The sequence below is a fragment of the Polyodon spathula genome, chromosome 16 (genome assembly GCF_017654505.1).
Source record: "Polyodon spathula isolate WHYD16114869_AA chromosome 16, ASM1765450v1, whole genome shotgun sequence".
Taxonomy (NCBI): domain Eukaryota; kingdom Metazoa; phylum Chordata; class Actinopteri; order Acipenseriformes; family Polyodontidae; genus Polyodon; species Polyodon spathula.
In genome coordinates this window covers 16,315,798-16,335,526 of record NC_054549.1, presented here as the reverse complement: position 1 = coordinate 16,335,526, position 19,729 = coordinate 16,315,798, and the positions used below count along the sequence as shown (strand labels likewise).

The 19,729-nt window shown below is 38.1% G+C and overlaps 1 protein-coding gene across 1 annotated transcript in view; it reads right to left on the bottom strand.

Annotated features, from left to right (window-relative positions):
• Nucleotides 1–19,729, bottom strand: part of LOC121329194 (rap1 GTPase-activating protein 1-like) — a 124,779-nt gene that overhangs the window by 81,831 nt on the left and 23,219 nt on the right. The gene's annotated exons all lie outside the window — the stretch shown is intronic.

Here is a 19,729-nt window from a genome sequence, read left to right as displayed (position 1 = left end):
TCTAAGGTAAGCACATAGTGTTTGATTATTCTGTCTTCAGTGTTCAATAAGCCTCTACTGACACCTTGTGTATTGGATTAGGAGTTGTGTTCAGCCTCACAAGTGGCACCCAATCTCAACACAAGAAGTTTTAGTTTTGTTATGTGATTTGTGTTTAAAACTGCACATTCAAGATGTATGCAATTTTTTTGTTTGCTACAATCACTTTAAGACACTGAACACTACAAGCACAGAAGAGTTTTAAAATATAAAGACACTCAAATTCTTGGAACATTTACATGATAGAATGACTTTATGAAATTAATTAGGACTTATGATGACCTATCAGTTTCAAAAAAAGAAAAATTTGGACTCTACGGTAAAATGGAATGAATTATTTAATTAGTTAATAACAGCACAGTGAGACAGCTACATTACTGAGTATCTGACACCACAGAGTGTCAAAATGAGTCTGCTGACAATTAGCTCACTATGGTAACAGCGGAGCAGACGCCGTTCCACTCAGTTTCCAATTACAAACCATTCCGCAGACACTGAGCACATTTCAACTGCTGCCTATCAAGCCTGGAATATAACTAGACTGTTGTTTAGCTTAGAATCTGCAACTCTCTGGAATTCTCTTCAAAACAGCATTGTATCAGAAAGGAAATTAGAATGTGTGTTTGGACCATCTTTAATCTTTTATTGTAAATCCACACTGTCTGGCAGCTTTATTAGGATCTGTACTTCACATCAGGTTGGCCCTGCCCGCAGCCTTGGCTCCACAAGGGGCTGGAAGTTGGCTTGAGGGATGTATCAATTTTTTCATGCAGAGGTGCTGTTCAAGTTCATCCCACACATGCTCAATGGATCAAGATCTGGGGATTGGGGAAGCCAAGGAAGAAGCCTGAAGTCTCAGTCATCCTCCTCCAAACTATTTGCACACAACTCTGTCACGATGGATAGGTGCATTATCACCATCACCAAATGCAGCACCTAATAGGTAGACAGGACAGCACTTAATAGACAGGTCCTAATACATTGTCCATGCAGAGTATATTTACCATGCTACGTTATCAGGATATTATACTTTGCAGTGTAAAGACCCTTCATTAATTCACTGGCCTCAATAGTTCAAATTTTTTATGCGTGCACATGCATTGCAAAATATACAACTGAGCATGGAATTTATCAAATTGCGTACTATTCTTAGAAACTCATTTCTACCTGATAAATCGGCCAGATGTTTACTGTATTCAAAATGGACCCAGCTATGGACATACAGTTCAAACATGTCAGAGGGAGAACCCCACTTTAACAAGTTAATGAATTTTTCAAATGTCTTTCTCTCTGAAGAAATGGTTTCCGGTTTACCCTCTCATTGACAGACACTTTGCAGCCTCTTTTCCTGAGGGATAAAGAGTGAAGCCACGGCTGAAGGAACAGCTATTGTAGCGGTCTTCGAAAGAAAAAAAAGGTGTTGTTATCAAAAATTTTATCAGGGAGTAGACTAAAGCAATGGCTGTCTGAGGTAGCTAGGTAACCCATTTCATACCCTGACCACTCTCTGTGTGAAGTGTCTTTTACTCTCTGTCCTTATTCTATCTCCTCTTAATTTCCAACCGTGTTCCCTGGTCCTGGTATCTGTGACTCGCTTAAAGTATTGTCAGTTTTCTCTGTCTTCATAGCTCATTCCTTTAAGCCCTGTTAGCAAGAACACATGCAAATAATACAAAATAAAAACAGAACTAATTAAAATGCATATATAATAAAGTTGTGAAATAGAGAAGGTGAGTAAATTTATTACAGAGGTGTTAATTTTTCACTTACAAATGTAATACATATAGGTTTACAGTAGGAGGCGCTATGATTCTGTCCGAGGGCTGGATAAACAGCAAAGCTAAGTTTGATATCCCTGCAGCTGGGGAGAGTCATGTCCTTAGAACACAATTTATGTGCATCTAAATGGAGAGTGGCTTTATCTTTTATCTGTGCATCTTCAGAAATACACACGCAGATACGAACAAAATACGTACAAAAGAAAAGGATGTACACAGACCATCGCCTTTTCTTTTTATTCCTTTTTTTTAATCAGCTACTTGTTAAATACCACTCTGAGGTGCTGATGCGCTTCATTGTCTCTGTGTGTTTACAGCGAAAGGCAGGTCATTGATATTCAAATAGCTTTTCCCCATCCCCTCTTCTGTTCTTGCCTCGTTGAGCTCTCATTTGAAAAGGGCTCTGTCCCACTCGGGGTCTATTTTGAACACCTGTTTGTGTGCTTAGCTGAATTTGAAATGAAGTGACTATTGGTATTGGCCACGTCTCAGGTCCGGAAATAGAAACCTGGAATAGAGGGCTGTTGTCTAAAACCAAGGTTCACTTAAGAGGTCTTTAAACAGCCCCCCCCCCAGCAGAACTAGTCATCTTCTCTGCTGTAGGTCACTGTCTTCTACTTGTAATGTCCCTTCTCTGCCCCGCAGTTCTCTCTATACTGCAATGACTGTTGAACAGATATCTGAAGTGTTACAGAACACCCTGCAGTGTGCACAAGAAACTCAATACTTTGCCATGTTGTCAATATCACAGGGATACGTTTTACCACAAAACAGCGACAGTTATTAACCTACAAGATCACATCAATAATGCTGTGCAACTATTATATGATACTTAAAAAATGATCCCTTTTGTAGACGCTAAGAAGGGCATTTTATTTTTTTCATAAGCATGATACAAAAATGAGCTGATTTGCCCTTAATTTCTGCGCATGTATGGAATTAAAGGCTGTGTTACTGACTGCTGCTGCAGCTTCTGACCCGTCAGTGGGAGGATCTTAAAAGCTCTCTGTCCACACATGGTTCTTTTGCACAGTGGTTAAGACCCTCGTCTGCAGTGAGTGGTGGTCGGTTCATGCCCAGCCGCTGCCCTGCTACGACTGATTAAAACCCCAAAACATAAAGATCTATAGATATACAGTGTGTGTGTAGGCTTGCAAGTCCTCTGCATGACACTCAGATTGGCATCAATTTCTAGAAAATCACTTTTTGTTTTTTGAACAAATACTCAGAAAACAGCCCTGTTTATCTCCCCTGGGTGCTGTAGCGACGATTAATGTGCTGAGATCTGTGGAGAGCTTGTCTCCTGTAGCTTGGCAACTAATGGACTGCGTTGTTTGATATTCATTCACCACCAAAGGACCCTCGCGCGTGACAGATCGTCTTTGGAAAAATTTTAAAATGAAGCCCATTTGTTTTAAATGCTCTGCGCCGCACCCTTGAGTTTTAAAGCTGCAGTGCCCCCCAGTTGAATTTCTTTGTGTTTGTTTTATATATTTCTTCCATAGTCTTCTGTGCAGAAAGCTGTCCCTAAAGGCGTTGTAACTGTCAGCCACCTTTTTGAAATACTCACAAGGTGGAGATGAGAAATATCTCCTCAACTAGCTTCTCTTACTGTGCCAATGTTGCCTTGTGTTGCATAAGATTAAAATATTATACAGTATATGATTCTAGTATAGTGTCCAAAGCACTATGCTAGACTATAATGTGTTATCAGCTACATTACTACAGACAATCTCTCTCAAATAAGTATTTTGAATTGAATGGTGACCCATTTCAGTTCTAATACATTTAAATTCACTACGACCTTAGGGTCTTAAAAATAACACCCACTACCAAAGATACCAGAATCTGGGAGCACTGCCTATTACGTGAATTGTCTGGAAAGCAATATAGATTTAAAACGAATACAATTAAATGAATATAACCCTGGAGGCACAGATACTACTGTTCTGTATGTTACTGCTCTGTGTTGTGCCATAAGTTTAAATAAAGCCAGAAACTATTATTTCAAGATGACCAGTACTTTAATATCTTTAAGTCAATCTCCAGACAACTACTGCTAGTTTAGAGATGAAACTCAATTTGTTCAATCCAACAGAAATTTCAAAAGGTTACCACGTCTGGTATTGTTATTTAAGTAAATTCTAAGGTGTTTTTTGTTTCAGAAATGAAATAATACATTACTCTCATATTATTATTATCAATATTATTATTGACTATAGACAGCTGAGGATCTTTCCACCAATCAGAGCGAATGTTTCTTCTGCTGTATTCCCAACTCATTGCATCAGCAGCACCATTTGGAGTTTTGACCAAGCTGTACTATCCCTGTCAGTACGGTCAACGGCATCTGCTTTAAAGAAATCACACCTTGGGCACCTCTCGGAATTCCATTCGGCTGAAAAGTCCATTCAGAACGATGACATCACAATCATACATCAGCCACTTAACAGTATTCTCTTCATCAACCTGTCCCTCTTTTCAACAATTGACTAAATAAAGGTTGGCAACGACTAGAAAACAGATATAGCTGGATTTGTTAACTTGTACACTAATATGATAACAGTACTTAATAGTGTTAGAGGACCACAGGTACAGTATCTGTGTGTTTGTGTTGGTTATATCAGCACTCACAGCTCCTAAACAGACCATGGTTTTCAGTCCTTTCACTTCTACTCGTGCTGATATTACACACATGCACAGCTGTTTGCCATCCTATAGCACTCTATAGTATTGGCTGTGTTATAGCTATTATGTGACAAGTGCTTTTATTAAGACTATTTCATTAAAATCTACTGTATTTGCTGCTTCTGATCTGACTTCAACAGAACCGGTCAGTCCTTCAGGGCTGTGCTGTCAGTGGGAGTCTGTGACATTTGCTTACTGAAATGTAGACTGTCTTATCACAGGACAACCTGATTCAGAATGATATAATATTTGGTTCAAGAATTCATATTTAACAGACTTTGTATTTTTGTCTAGTTATTGGTACTGGAAGGTTCTGGAATGATGTAGAGCTCTGTAAGGTTCCAGAGTATACAGCTGTGCCCATTGAGAGTGTTAACATGCTGTTTCTATACTTATGCTTTAGCATGGTATAATGCAATATGCTAAAAGCTATCCTAGTCATGCCAAAGAACTATTCGCCTGTGTTCTTTCCAATTTGAGGCAGCAATCCGTCGTGTTGTCCACACTGTCACATTTGATAACACTCAGAGCTAGTCTACAGGATAGACCTGACATGTGACACCATTATCTTCTCAAGTTAAACAAGAACAAATCTTAAATCATCCAATTACTTCCAACTGTGCATATCATCTTAAGACTCTTAAATGCATCACCTAAAATCCCTGTCAAAAAATCATCAGAAGACCAGCTCATTACAAGCAAGGACAGCCAGTGGACCTCATGGATGTGGCAGCACACTCTCTGGTACTGAAATCAATGGTACCGATATTTACACATCAAGAAGCTTGAACTTCAAGAGTAATGAAATACTCAAGGGTCTAACTGTGAAGAATCGAATTGTAAAGTATCATCAAATTGAATCCATTCATTAAGATCTCAAATGTGCAGTGTTGAAATAAACACATGTTTAACAAATCATTTGAAAACATGACACCAGCTACTGCGCTAGATTAAAGAAATCTCTGCTGGCAAGCCATGCTGTCCGATTGACTTGTAATTCCCAGGTCATTTCACTTGGAGAGTGAAATTGTTCCCGCCCCAAGGATTTCTTTCTTGTCAGCAACCAACCAACTGCTTCCCCTAATAACTGACATGTTTGCAGCCAGTAAGATGCTTTGACTGCAAAAACACAGATGGAGTGAAATGACCAATTGAAGCAGAGCAGTACAAATGCAAGCAAATAGCAGATATTAGGACCCCAGGTAGTGAGCCTCATACACACAGTCCAGGACAATGGTTTTAAACCTTGGTACTCAAGTGCCCCAACGGTCCAGGTTTTACATCAAGAATTACATTTAATTAATGAAATATTTGTTTTTAAACACAGAGCTTTACAAATACAAAGAGAAACTAATAACGTGAAAATGTAACGTAATGCCTACAGTATAGTGCTCTACTAGTAAGTGTCGTTGCACTAATGGCTAGCAAAATGTCTATTTCATTTAAAAATAAAAAACAAAGCACTTGCATCATTAATTTCTGCTGCAGACACTGGTATAGTATTTCCTCCCTCACTGTCAGAGCCAGTCCTCAGCCTGCTCAACAGTCATGCTGTATGGCAACAGCAGAATGCTTTGACTGTCACCTGTCATGCACTGCTGAAGGCATCAGCTGAAACCCGGCTTGACTGACGCATTTGTTTCCCTCCAAACTCTGTTTTTGGAATATGGATCACATTCAACAGGAAACAACAACGTAGCAGGCATTTCAACAACAGTATGTGGGCGTACACATATTTGTCTGAGAAAAACATCCAGAAGTACAAATAGATGCACGTGACACAAACATTAGCCTCTTTGCAAGTGGGTAAACAATTAAGAGGACTATTTTAAGTGTGTGTTGGCTGGAAATGGAAGGTCACCGCTAAAGGAGGTTTAACACGCATGCGTTCAATAACTATGAAATATATGTCAGGACATGTCCACACTGGTAATTGGTACAATTCAGAGGGGGCTGCTAACTTCAGGTTTTATCCCTGGAATAAAAAAATGAGAACCATTCTGAGATAGCTCAGGTCGTTTTATTACCATGTTTACTGTGTCTGTTTATGGGGCCATTGACAATGACTAACATCATTTAATTAAGTTGAAAGCCAGCGGTGACGCTAACGTGTTATATGTATGTGGGACATGGAATGTAACCAGGGGGAGCAGTGCGTTTCATCACGCTGTGTTATCTTAGGCTATACCCTTTAATCTAACGTTACACACGTGAATGAAGTTACTGGGATCAAATTAAAGCTGCAGCTCCACAAGCACGGCCAATTTAATAGTAAACTCAAACTGCACTTTAAGTCCCTGTGTTGGCTTCCTGTTGGGCACAGAACTGATATTAACACTTTCCACCTGCATCATAAAAGCAACCTGTAGAACTCTGTAAGAACCTGTAGAACAACCTGCAGTCAGCAATCTACAACCAGCCAACACACACAAGTCAAAGATCTCCTGCATGTTCCACATGTTTGTGAAATCTGAGTTTTTATGTTTCAAGTTACAGGCTGGAGTCTCGGTAGAAGAGTTTTTACTTAGTTATGCAACTAGATTGTTAATTTCTGTTCTTGTGCTTTCATTCCAGTCTGGTCACATTTTTAAACTAGGCTTGCTTATTCTGCTCCACCCCAGCCTGCTTTGTTTAAATCCCCAAAAGCTAGTTTCATTTTTTCTGTACAAGTTAACAGAGTTTATGAGATTCTGAATTCAAGTGGGATTTCAAAAGGCTTGCCTTTGTTTACACTGTGTTGGATGCTTTGCCACTGGTTATGCACTACACAACCCTGTACATGTGATTTAGTAATATGACTTGTTAAAACACAAAACTTCAGTGGACAAGCTGGTTTCATAACAACGAGGTCTCACCCCAAAGGTCTTTACTAAATATGATGTAGCAACTAAGAATGACAATTATTGTGTTAGGAGGGCTTATTGTGTTGTGCAGGCAATACTGGAATATCTCCAGATTTCTTGAAGTCTGAATGGTATTCAATGGAAAAGCAGTAGAATTCTGCTCCTAATATGCATTGTTGCTTGCTTTGGTATTGATAGTGTTTTGTGGTGGTGGAGTTTGCTTTAAAAAAATTAGCAGTTTTATCATCAACCTTATCATACACAGATCTCACACCACCGCTGTGTATAATAACAGTGTAACACCAAAGTCTATAGGAAAATGATCACTCACCATGTATTCTAATAATAACAGCACTGTGCACGAGTAACAGTGGTCTCAACTCATTATAATCACAGGCCGTCAAACTTCAAACACATCTTTCTTGGTTTTTAAAACATCGGACTTCAAGCACTTGCGCTAATGTATTCTTGGTTGATGTATTGCTGAAGAAACGTTTTTCTCCTTTTGTCTCCTTTTTGTCTCCTTTCAAAGATTTATCCCTCTTTAATTGTGGAATACGAATGTCTTATAAATCATATTTATGTTTTTAAATAGACATTTTATATTTGAAAATAATGAAGGAAAAAAAAAGAAAAAAACAAAGTCTCTGTTTGAGGTTATGAAATTGGCAAAATTTACTGCAATGAAATTAAGACCACCAGGGAGACTACAATAGCAGAATAATAGAAGTGAAATCATTAGATCTGTCTCCAAATATATACTCTTTATAGTCTGGGTTTCTGCAAGAAGACAATTTGTGTCTGATCAACGACTCGTACAGTTACAAAAGAATAGAACAATGTCTTTGTGTCATTCTGCATATATATACTGCACTGCACACAGCAACATGTATTCATAGCAATTGCTCTCTGCAGTCTCAGTTTTGAAGCGTCTTTTCCTCGCCCCATGTTGCTATCTGTATCACGTGTATCACCTCCCTCAAGCTGTACTCTCTTTCTTTAAGACTCCTTTACATACTGTTTATACAAAGTGTACCGTGGCTGTCCGACAGGATAGCAGGATTTATAATCTCAATCAAAGTGAATGACAGGGAGATTTCAATGTGTAGTCAGAACGCACTAATGCCATGCTTATTGTTAACTGCCTCAGGCAGACTATAATAGGAGGCAATAAGGTCAAGCTCCTGATAATATCACTTTTGTTATTGCCACACTTAATATCACTCACTTCGGCTCAATCTAGCATACAGAAGACTGCAATGTGAATGTCAGCAGTGTTCTGATGTTTTTAATTTACAATGAGCTAATTACTTGTCATTAGCACAATGCTTCATTTAGAGACTTGTGAGTACTCTTTAAGTTGTTCCAAATAGTTTATTATTATTATTATTATTTTCTTTCAGAAAAAAAAGAAAATCATGCACTGATGATCATTCTGAATTAGCCATATATGTTACACTTGTAAAATGCATACACATTGGATACAGTTTTGTTTTTGTAATTATTATTAATGACCACAATTGTAATCAATGCAAAACTCTGGTACTATACTGCAGTCTCATAGCAAATGTGCCTTATTTTATGTTAGCATTTCTGTGTTTCGGTGAGCTTCTGATCAAGTCCGCTCCGCTGATTTATATGCATATCTAGATTTATCAAATGTTTTTTTTTCAATAACTTCACACAGAGGTCTCAATGGGAGCAGAACCTCTTATGATAGTGGAGAGGGATGGCATTCTACAGCATAGCGTTTAAACACCAGCACTCAATCTGCTCACTAAACCTGTTTACAAAAATATTCCTTTTAAGTCTCTCTACTTTTCCACATATCACATCACTTATTTATAGTTCTGAAAGATTGTGGATTTCATGTCTTCAATACCAGAACCTGCCAAAACCACAGTACAGAGTCACAAATTAAATAGTGTAGCCTTTTATTAACACAACTATACAAACCCTCAGTTGTGGTATATTTAGAAATAACACAATAAAGTGTTTTTAATTAGTTTTAAGGTGCTGGTGTCTCATTTTGCAAAGAAATGTTCTTCTTTAAAAAAAATAAACCAGTTGATTAAACGACTGGATTAAACCTGTGTATAACTTGTATACTTGTATCACGGACCTTTTTCACTGAAGACTGACTTGAAATGCTAACTGTATTAAAATAGTCAGTCAGTTTCTTCTAAGTCATTTTAAAAGGTTATAGGATCACTGGGTGTAACTGAAAACAAGCCCTTAAAAAGCATACTCTCCCCCCATTAACATAACATTCCCATAGTGCAGCTGTTTAAATCCACTCACAGGATACATTAAGAAAATAAAGCTATCAAATACTGTAATGAAAACCACATGCCCACATAAACACACACATATTCCACCGTTACCTTCATGTTGGGGAATATTGACAGGGGGATATCGAAAGCCTGATTTTTTCAGTTTTGCTTTTCTGTCAGTAAGCCACAAGATTTAAAAGGGAGATACGTCACCAGATACTGTCTCCATCTGCATTCCTAAAGGTCATTCCGATCTTTACACTTGCATGTTAGAAACAACGCAGTATGAAATGACACCTGGTGACGTGTATCGTACAAAAATGACAAACGAGTGCTGGAAGACACAGCAGCTCACTGTTCATCCTGCTCCAAAATGTGATCATATTTTTGTCAAGATCAGCCTACCTGTGCTCCCTACTCAATGTCTACAAAACACACAATTCTTCTCTAACATTGAAGAGCTGTCATACACAGGATTATTACACAGCGTACCTCTCTTTCAGAGATATTGCATCAGAGCAACCAGGCTTTCTATTAGTTCCATGAATATTTTATTGAGAGGGAATAAGTCTGAGATGGATTTTTGCTTTGAAGATTTTACTATGGAATCCACCTGGCTTGCATCAACCGCTTTTAGTGGTAGGGATATCCAGGGTTAGGTGATTGATCTGTAAATGCTCTAAACAGATCCAGATCTGGGTTATCACAGTACAGATTGATCAAATCAACCCCTAACCCCAAGACCAGGCTTAGTTAACTGGTCTGTTGTGTTGAGCTCATTTGCCTAGATTAGTTTAATCTAGTTGGTTCTGGGTGTAACCGAGGGGAGACGACACGAGTCAAACGGTTAGAATGGTGTTCCAAATCTGGTTGGAGATGGAATCTAAGGAGGTCAAGGAATGGGAGAAGAGGTGTGACTTCAGCGAACACTAAAAGCAGTGCTTTCGAGCTGAAGAAAGGCTGCTCAGCATTGGTGCCACTGAGTGCAGAGAAAACATTCAGTTACACTTAATTTCCCGTCACACAAGATCTCATACACAGACTTCAATTGAGTAATGTTCTGTCTCTAACCCCCCCTTCCCCATTCGATAAAGGGCCAGTGTTGCTGTGAATGAGATTTAGGGTTAATTAGCAAGACTTCAGTTCATTGAGTAAACAGAGAACAGGAAGACGGCCTGCAAATTGAGCATGAAATGAGCTGAATCCCCACCCAGCAACTGTTCACAAGCACAGCCTTGACCTTTTTGAACACACTAGGTTAAGAAAGCACTAGTTGCTACACACCAGATTTGAAACCTAGCATAGGCTGACTTGCTATACTAAATATCACATTACCAAGATAATTAGCCTGCTCAGTTGGGAGATAATATTTCATGATTTTAATGTCAGTTGTCTAGTGTTCTTTATAGAGTGAACAACCAACTTGTATATGCACATATGTGTAGTGTAAGTTTCGTCTTCATTTTTAATCATCTTGTTTTAGTTTAAATTTTTTAATCAATAGACATTTATTGTACTTGCTTTAGTATGTTTATTCTACTTTGCACACTAGTTTTTAATATTATTCAATGTTTAAAAATTAAAAAAGTCAGAATATAAAACATACATATAAACCTCAATAAACAATTACTGCATTTTCAACCTTTCAAAACACACGCATACGAAAAAACTACCGGTCCACAATGACAGGGGGAGAAGTGAAAATAGAACTGAACATTCCGAATGTTAAAAGAAACAGCTTTAAAATCTAAACTAGAACACCCACCTGATCTGTTAGGACAGCACGATGAGCGGCTTTAGAAGCCCTGCAGGCTCAATGAAGTCAATTAGTGATTGTGCCAGTCATTAAACCTTCCTCCCTGATCTTTTGTCAAGCTCTTCCTTTGCCATTTAAACACAGCCTCACAGATGAAGCATTGCTTCCAATCCCCCTGTCTAGAAACGATTTGGAAAGGTGACATGGAAATAGAAAGCATAGTTCAATCACTCTACTCTGTGGTGCAAAGCCTTTTAAATGAGCCTTACCTTGTCATGCAGAGAAATGAATAAACTAGCCTGGCCCCCTGGATCCAAGCCTCTGAGTGCTGCAGAACACTTCTGTTATTTCATTAGGTGTTTTTGAGCCATGACTAAAATCCTGTAATAAAGCACTCATCTGTTAGAGGAAGGTTTTTGTTTGGAGCCGATTCTGTTACTTCACAGAAACCTCATCAAACATGTAAATGGTGCTGTGCATTTCCTACATAAAGGCATAACTACTGTGCATGATTCAATGGAGCAGGGATATCCAACAAATGAAGGCTCGGTTGAAAATCCTAGATAACAACTATCTTAATGTCTAAATTTAAATCTCATATATATATATATATATATATATATATATATATATATATATATATATATATATATATATATATATATATTTTTTCTTTCTGTATAGTTACTAGATTAACACATGATATCACATAACTAGAGCTCTTTGTTTTCGGTTTTTATTTGTGATCACGTTATGTCCTTTTTATTGAGCCGATTCAATTAAACTCTTGGAAAAGTGTTGATTGTGAAACAAGTTCACTTGAGTTTGTTTCTCCCATAACTTGATTGAGACTATGATTGTGACTATACCAGTAGTCCTGGACATGGAGGGAGCGATGCAGTCCAATCGCTAGTGTTTGGAGATTAAAATGTTGCTGGAACAAAGGCTTCAGTTTCTCACTGTGTCTTATCTGAGTGAAGTCACGTGTGTTTGAGTTTGTGAGTGGAAGTCTCGAGATGGTTCTCTTTCATGAATTCTTATGACACAAAATAAATCTATTAAAAGAAGAATTTGATGATCCTTTCATTCTTTTTGTTCCTTATCTTCAAGGTAACCTAGTTTCCATGGAAACCTGCCAGAATCTTAATCCAGGCTGCATATTGAGTTCAGTCAGCTCTGCAAATGAAGCCTGTGCTGTGAGAGGGAAGGAGGGGGCAGGAGGAGGTAAGCTACCTTCCCACCCCTTTAGTTACCTGACTTTCTTAGTCTCTTGAAAACCAATGCATTAAACACTACGCAACCTCTCATTAACTTAACATTTTTCAAAAGCCTCCTTTTGCTTTGCTGTTCCTCTTTCTGTTTTCCAGATTTCCTTTCATTTTGACTCATTGAAAATGGTCTGTCTGTCATTATCTACATGGTGAACATGATAAATGAATTTGCTTCAATCTTCTCCAAACTTAAACACCTAGCCTCCTATATACATTTAGTATTACTGTTGATTTGACACGCACTTTACCCTTTTAGCTTCACTGTCACGCTCTGCAAGCAGATGAACTCTAATACTGTGATACTTACAACAGTCATCAAAACAAAAAGCAAAACAATGTTCATTCCCAGGGTGTTCATGAAAACAAAGTGGCTTGATTACCTTATTGGGTCTACTCTGGACTTTGATTTGTCACACTCGACAAAAACAATTTCCTTTTGTACAGAGCAATAAGTGCAACATAATCTGTTTTATACTTCCGTAGCAGTGCCGATGGAGCAGCAGTGATGCACTTGCTGTTATTTATATAAATGCTTTAACAATTTGTATTCGCCAATTGCAATGCAAGGTAAAAGGCATATGAAACAATTGGAGTTTTAAACTAGCAAGCAATATTTTAGCTACTGTACATTCATTCCCAGTTAGATTATTCGTAGTTTAATACTGTTCACTATGTTATTCCTCTCAGGGAAATTGCCTTTGCACTTGCTTTAAAAAAATAGTTTATGCTGCAAGATTATCATAACCAACACATAACATAGTTTTGAGATGTGAGCATTTAAACCCAGAGACAACGTTCAAATTAATATAGAAAACGAATATATCAACTGCAACGGATCCCTAGTGCAAAAACGTTGCCATACGGTGTGAGGGACAATTCATGCGATTGGGAGCTTGCTTGTTTAATTTTTAATGGGGACTTAAAGGGACATTGGTCAGTGTGCTCCTGAGGACTAGGGAGGAAAATTGGATGGGGTTGCATTTCCAGACACTTTAAACTGAAGCTAGTAAATGGTAGATAAATCAACAAACTGTTGACACCTTGTGCTATGACGACTACTACACTGACTTGGGTAAGAACCCACCCCCTGTGCCAGGCATTCATATCCACTCTTACACTTTACACAATGATCTTTGCAGCTGCTACCATGGAAGCAACGCTGCCAGAAAGCATCCTTGAAGATCACGGAATAACAAAAACAGCCACCAATACACGTGGAAGGGAATTTGATTAACCTCCCTCGGAATACAGTCTAATGGATATTGTTTACTTTCAACCAGACTCCAGTTACAAGCTTGTGATCAGAATACAGTTCCACCTGATTTGAAGAAAACATATGAGCATGTGAGTTTATTTTTTATAGTTCCAATAAAGTGATTCTTGACTTTATTGTAGCTCTAGACTGATTGCCCAGGAGAAGGAATACATCAGTTCTCGTTGAGAAAACTTCTGGAGTTGCTGTTTAATGTGTGTTACTAGACTGTGGTCAATATCCTTACTAAATTCTGACTATGACATTTCTACCCCGTAGCTTTGTGACACCTGCTGAACACAAATAGACAGAGATCGATAGATAGACAGACGGATATTGGAGAATATCTGAGGGCTGTGATCAATGCATTGACTATCTGGCATCTTAAAGCTGTGGGGATTTTCTCTTAAAGAAATGTAAGCTTCCGATTTCATAATGTTCAAGCAAACCACAAAGCCAAACTTCCCTGAAGTTGCATTCTTACTACAGCGTCCATCACTTCCTGTTTCTTACAGAAAAACCTCCATGATTTAATCAATGTCCTCAGATATTTTGTAGCTACCCACCTCTCAGAATTAAACATGTTTCTGCATAACATATATTTATTATATATGTTGAAAATATATGGTGCACCATATATTTTCATCAGTCTGTAATCCATATAAAATAAATATATGGACTACAGAGTAAAATATATTTCAAATATATATCACATATATTTTAAATATATAAGAAAGGGGCCAATTTCTGTACATGAAAAGTATAAGGATCATACTTTTCTACCATATATTAAAATATATGTTTGTTCCATAGGGTTGAATGATAATCACATTTCAAATTACCGGTTATTGGAAAGAAAAACCCTCTTCTAGTCTTTATATAGGAAAATATGGAACAGATAAATGCATGATGACCTCATATGAGGATAGGAGATGGGGAAAAAAATGTCAATGAAAAATATATTTATTCATACTTCAAATGTTTTATTGTTGGCTATTTTCAACATTTCGTGCATGGAAGAGTTCAAATAAAGCCATACCACTGTTATTTCCCAAAAGAGGGGGGGTGGGGGGTGGGGGTTGGGGCTGAATTAAAGTAATTGACTGATGCTCAGTTTAATTACACGGCACTTAACACCCGCTCCCCCAGTACCTCTTTATGGACACATCTGTTGTCTACAGGAAGAGAGGAACAAACCATCTCAGTAGCATCCTTTTAGCTTTAGATGACTGTCTATGATCAGTACAGTAAGTAACCATGACAAACACGATGATGATGAACATCACAATAATAATCTATGATTGTTCTAAACCTAACTGGAACTCCACGTACCCAAAGATACTTATCTTTAGTGTATATTGCAAATTACAACATGTGCAGGACAACGACAAGTACAAAGACATCTTAAAATAACTTTTCTTCTTCTAGGAATAACTATTGTTACACTAGCTTACACATTCATCTAGTAGCACTATCGGCTAGTCATTATTCCTTAATTATATCTGAATCACATAACCCAATAGTTAGTGAATGTGTGGGTGAGCACAATGGCATAATTGGTTTCCGAACTGCACCAGGGAATTACACAGAAATTAGGTGTTCCATGGAGAAGTGATCCCCCCCCCCCGGTAAATTGAATTTTAAATAACTTTGCAAAAATATAAGTAGAATACTAAAGGAATAAAAACAGGTTTCAGGTACAGTACCATTTTATCGTTAGTTCACACCATTGTCGAATAGGACTGAACCATTGCACTGGAGTGCCACTGACGATCGCTTGAAGGTATTGTTCATCTGTGTCTGCATATTTGCAGGACACTGCTCGGTAGTACAGCTGAAAATGCTTATAAAGCAAATTGTATTAAAAATACATATAAAAAAGGAACTAGGGGAACTAGCTCTTCTCATTCCCAATAGTATTCACATTCATAAAATAAACCTTTTTTAACAGATGTGAAAGATATAATGATTGTCTCTATTGGATTTCTCAGAGTATCCATTTTTACATTTATTGTCACCAGGGATCCTAGTTTTCCACAATAAAAAAAATGAAAATTTCTAAGGATGTAACAAGCTCAGACAGTCTTATTGATTTTTATCAATCAAGCAAAAAAGCCTTGAATGTTTTTTTGTCTCTCAAAAGAACAAATAATTCTCCTACAGCATCGAAAATCTGTGTTTTTCTGTGTTATTCCTCAGCAAACGAATTCCTACCTGGATCCCTGCTCATCACTACCAAGTTGAATTTCTCTTACACTAGCTATAACCTGTCTGCATAATCTTAGTATCCACGATTGAATAACCACCTCATCCAAAAATAAATGCAATTGATTGTACATACTGTATACAGCCAGTGTTAGGAACCAACACTACTGGGTCTAATTTTTTTCTTCTCTACCATGCATGCATTCCAAGCAGCAACAGAACGACTGGGCGAAACTCAAAGTTCCAAATTTCACCGCTAAGCAGATGCAGGGCTTGACTTAAGAGAATTAATTCTCCAATTGTAATTTTACTCTATATCCGTTTGCTCCCAGTGCGACTGGGTGGGGTATTTGGTTTTCATTTCACCTCAAGGATTTCTGCAACGGTGTCTGCCAAGTTCATTGTATGTACTCATCTGTCCCAATAATTGTCAGAGGGCAGTGTTTCACATGCTTTCAATTAAAAGAAAACACAAGAATTTAACATTTTTTGCTGTTGCAGGCACGGGTACAGTATGGGGAGTTTCCTCATTTGTATGGGAATTTGACAGAATGATGCTGAAGAACAAGGCCATTTCCACTGGAATTTCAACTATGGGATATAGTACAGAATGTATTATATACTATGTATTGTTATTAGAGAATGGGCCAACATCTCATTTAGCAAACGTGAAAAGAAAAGAAAAACCATGCAGGCCACAGAAACAGTACCGTCCGGTTTCACTCTGAGTAGCATTAGCCTTGGACTATTACCTAAGGTGACATTATGTAGTCCAAGACATGTGCTAGGAGGCAGTGTGGTCCAGTGGTTAAAGGAAACAGGCTTATAACCAGGAGATCCCTAGTTCAAATCCCAGCTCAGCCATTGACTCATTGTGTGACCTTGAGTCACTTAACCTCCTTGTGCTCTGTCTTTCAGGTGAGATGTTGTTGTAAGTGATTCTGGAGTTTATGCATAGTTCACACATCCTAGTCTCATGTCTTGAAAAGTGCTTTGTGACGGTGGTCCATTATGAAAGGTGCTGTAAAAAAAAAAAAAAAAAAAAAAAAAAAAAAAAAAAAAAAAAAAAAAACATGCAAGGTCTATGGAACTTGCTGTAAAGGTACAAACAAGCCAAATCAGCATGTTGCTTCATCTCATAGTGGACCAATGATGTAAAAATGATATTGGGTGCTTTGCTCACATTTTGAAAACCTGGGTCATCTCCCGTGACTGGCTACACCCTTACGCTAGCCAAGCATTATGGTGTGCTTGTCGAACATACAGAAAATAACCCAGTGCGTTACAATAACAGATCGCAGCAGATCAGATCAGAGTGTTTTAAATAATTCAAAGGGTTCTGCTGACGTCTCTGTGAGATGAGCTCAAGTGCTTTCAAAACTTTTCAAGTACCTGAAGATGAGTCATCGTTTCGGGTATCCATTGTTTAAAAAAAAAACAAAAAAAACACAGTAACAAAAAAAGCACTGAGTGTTTTAAGAACTAAAACCAACAGCACACGATACAGCCAAGGGTAAGAAACACATGGTCGCTGTAAACAGAGCAATTGAGCGGCTTGTCTAGAGAATAAACAGAGTGCTGTTCCTGGCACTCGTGAAACAGCAGCCCAACATGGGCAAAAACTGAACAGCAGGCTACTGCTGCAACTGTGACGCTGAACCCTAGGACTGCTGGGATTCTTGCATTTTGCAAACAGTCAGTCGTAAGATACTGTGTACACGTAGGCAAGCATTTTCAACAAGAAGTCTTAACAATGTGTTTGTATTGCTGTTAAATCCTGACATTTTTTGGCGAGCTCTTAAGAAAAAGCATGTTGCTTAAGTCCCATTTTACATATTTCAGATACTCAGTTCTCAGGTAAAACTGTAAGAATATAAAAGGTAAATATGCTTTGACACTAGTACTAGACCACAAAGCCGTCTAACTTTACTCAGATTCAATAAACATTGCTTAATAAATATGTCAATGATCCCACAGTGCTGCCTCGAAATCCAGCTGCCAAATTAACCAAAAGGATAACAATTAAACCAGCAAGCTGGTTAGCTAGATAAACCTCAGGCTCAGCTTTTTGGATGAGACTGCTGCAAGCTGGGAGCCGGTGAGGTGAGAGGCTGATCTGTGAGTACCACACTCTGTATATAAAACAGGCTTTAGACTGTCAAAACAGCTGCACAGAGGCTCATTAAAAACCATACATTTGTACAGGACTGGTGACAAAAAGGGAGACCAGGGATGGAAATAAGACTCCCGTTGCATAGCAGTTTGATCCATTCCTGGTTGTTACCTATACTGTGGCTAATCAAGCTTGTAATAAAACCTGCACAAGATCTAAGATAAAACAAAATATTTTCAAACTCAGATGACAATACAGTACACATACACACACATATAAACAGTGTTATCAATAGAATAGGATCCTCCCTAATCTATATTCATAGACATGAATACAAGAAAGAGAATCCCATACACAGGTTTTTTTGCGGGCCGTATAAATCTTAAACAGTATTTTGATGTCCCGCAGTTTCGATGAATTACTGAGGAGACTATAACAAAAGAAGAGTAAAAGCAGGTTTCCATGTGTGACAGCCAGTCTGCTGAAGCAAACATGGCTTAATACAGACAGCTCAAATATATCTTACAGTATTTTGAGACTACTCTATTAGGCTTTGCCCATGCATCCAAAGCCTTTTGTATTTCAAATTGGAATTGTAAATCCCATTTCACTTGGAACCCCCCCCCCCCAGTACAAGTTAATCTGTGATGTAAACAGAACCAAGCTTCTGAGCAAAATCCTGGACTGGGCATTGATTCCAGTCTTTTGAAACATCACACAGTACCAGATCTCACTAACATCATCAAAATGTATTAAAATATATTGGCTGTTCTACATTATAATCACAGCCTCGAAGTTGTAAGCTGTGTCAGTACAACTGCCCTCCTTCTCATGCATTACTGCTTACTCACACATAATCTCAGTTTGTGTTTGTTTTCTTATAGGGCAGCTCTTTAGAACTGCTCCAAGCATTGTAGCACAGTAATTCAAACTGATTTAAAGCAGGATTTGCACAGTAACACCTTGACAAATCTATACAAACAGCTCTGCTGTTCACAACAGCATGAGTTAATGTGACCAGATACAACTAGACACATGTATACACTTGTAGAATGCACTTTAACAGTACAGCAGCATTTCTAATGCCTATGAACTATACTTTGGAAATGCACAATTAATGCATCCTACTAAATCCTACAGGATTATTGGTCACTTGCTATCCACAAATCGCAGATAATGGAACATTCCCCATTTGACTCATACTGCTTTACTGTTAACTGAAGACATAGCTGAGCTGAGGTGTTTGGACACAGTTCTATTATGCAATTCCAATTCCAAAAAATGACTAGAGTTCCATAAACACGACCACACTCAATTAATAAGTAGTTCACCCTTTATGTACACTCTACAGACCAATTGAAACACAGAATCTTTCCAGTATTGTGATTGAATTCATCATGCATCTGTTTCAACAGAAGAAAAAAAATGAATAAAATAGTTTCCATGTGGGAAACCTACCCGCCATACGCTCCAAAAGTGAAACTCCTTTTTCTCTGAGGCATCCTAGGAGT